The 1,569-nt window shown below is 36.5% G+C and overlaps 1 long non-coding RNA gene across 14 annotated transcripts in view; it reads right to left on the minus strand.

The window, feature by feature from the left end:
* LOC104793310 overlaps positions 1–1,569 on the minus strand; it is an 8,227-nt gene that overhangs the window by 5,179 nt on the left and 1,479 nt on the right. For 12 of the 14 annotated variants that reach the window (XR_769232.2, XR_769237.2, XR_769236.2 and 9 more), the window contains exons 6-13: positions 1,444–1,515; positions 1,325–1,348; positions 1,068–1,206; positions 890–985; positions 677–790; positions 548–589; positions 234–452; positions 61–138 (exon numbers count right to left, since the gene is read on the minus strand). This is a non-coding gene — a long non-coding RNA (uncharacterized LOC104793310). Of the gene's footprint in view, positions 1–60; positions 139–233; positions 453–547; positions 590–665; positions 791–889; positions 986–1,067; positions 1,207–1,324; positions 1,349–1,443; positions 1,516–1,569 lie in introns of all 14 variants that reach the window. The other 2 variants (XR_769230.2, XR_769235.2) reach the window with 2 other exon arrangements.

A 1,569-nucleotide genomic window follows, 5' to 3' on the forward strand; every position in this document is an offset into this window, starting at 1 on the left:
AAAAAAAAAAAAAAAAAAAAAAAAGAACTTAAAGCTTGCAGTGCGAAAATATAAGTTTACCAGTGTTTGCAGCCATGTAAAGAACTTCATCGACTGCACTGTCTACACAGAAAATCTCGAGGAGGCAAACATCTCGTCCTGCATTTCAGTATTTAAACTCATCAGATCCAATTTAATAATGTTGGAAGTTTGTATATAAAGTTAAAAGACACTAAGAGCAAAACCCAACTGACCTTCTCTTTAGATAGACGGGCAACAGAAGTAGAAGCATTCAGCTCCCAAACCCGACAAAGTGGACACCCAATAGATACAAGAGTTCTCTTTACGCCTACACCAGTAGCTAGAGCCAACTGTTGTCCTGCAACATCTTTTAACTCTTTTATCACTTCATCTGACTCTCCAGTTGCAAGGGTTTTGATATTTGTATGAGAGACGGCATCCTTCAAGATAAACTGAGACATTAACAGAACAAAGGATCTTGTGTTTGTAATATAGAAGATGATAATAAAAAGCTGTAGCACAGAAGGAACCTAAAAAGATGACACACCTGAAGAAAGATTTATCATATCAGTCCCGGTGCCTCCACCATCTGCATCAAAGAGAGATACAGTATTTTCGTTAAAAAGACATTGAATACAAAAACTAGTTAAAAAGGGACAAATTACTCTTGAGTTACAGTTGCAAGGGTTTTGACTCTTGTATTAGACAAGGCTTTTAAGAAGAGGCTTGGTGTGAGTTAAGCATTGCACCACTGAAGCTATGAAACAAGTATTGCCTGAAGGTGTTGAGCCTTTTCCATGAGAGGAAAAAATATAAGAACAAACTCGTTAAGAAGATATCTTTCACCAGAGAAGCGAAGTGAAGAAACCAAACTTGCAAATTTTTTTACCTCTCGCTGGTCTCCGAAGACCAGAGAACAAATTTCTTCATTTTTCCGGTAGTATAACCATCTCCAGAAAAGCTTGTTTAGCTCCATCAAGTCCAGCTGCAATAAAAAAGCACAATTGTGTTTCCACATAATACATCAAAAAGGGAAACAAGAAGACAAGCATAAGAATGACACTCACCAACATCATCCCATTTTACAGATGGGCTTCCATCCACTATTGTTGTGTTTATCATCTCTACTAGCTTATCATCGTGGAGATTTCCAGATTCTTCGGGCTTGCAGGAAACTGAAGCTGAAGATGGAGATGCTACGGTCCTCTACATAATCAAGGATCAAAAAGAGGATTTTAGTATACAACTAATGCCTTGACAAATTCAGTGAAGCAATCAATCCAACATATCACTTAAAAATCTACCAACATCACAAGACAAATACCTTATTCTCGGGACATTACAACACCTAACAAATGAACATCGTTAGAACACCATTAATGGCAGAAATAAGCAAAACAGACATTAATAGATCAAGTATGGTATTCAGAGAAGTCAACTTACATAGCTTCAACCATCCCGCGCAATTAATCCTTAGATCAGAGCATAATTCGCTTGCAAAACACACCTGCAAAACTAAGAAAGAAACGTAAAGGTTAAAAAAAAAAAAAAAAAAAAAAAAAAAAAAAA

The sequence above is a fragment of the Camelina sativa genome, chromosome 6 (genome assembly GCF_000633955.1).
Source record: "Camelina sativa cultivar DH55 chromosome 6, Cs, whole genome shotgun sequence".
In the NCBI taxonomy this organism is placed as follows: domain Eukaryota; kingdom Viridiplantae; phylum Streptophyta; class Magnoliopsida; order Brassicales; family Brassicaceae; genus Camelina; species Camelina sativa.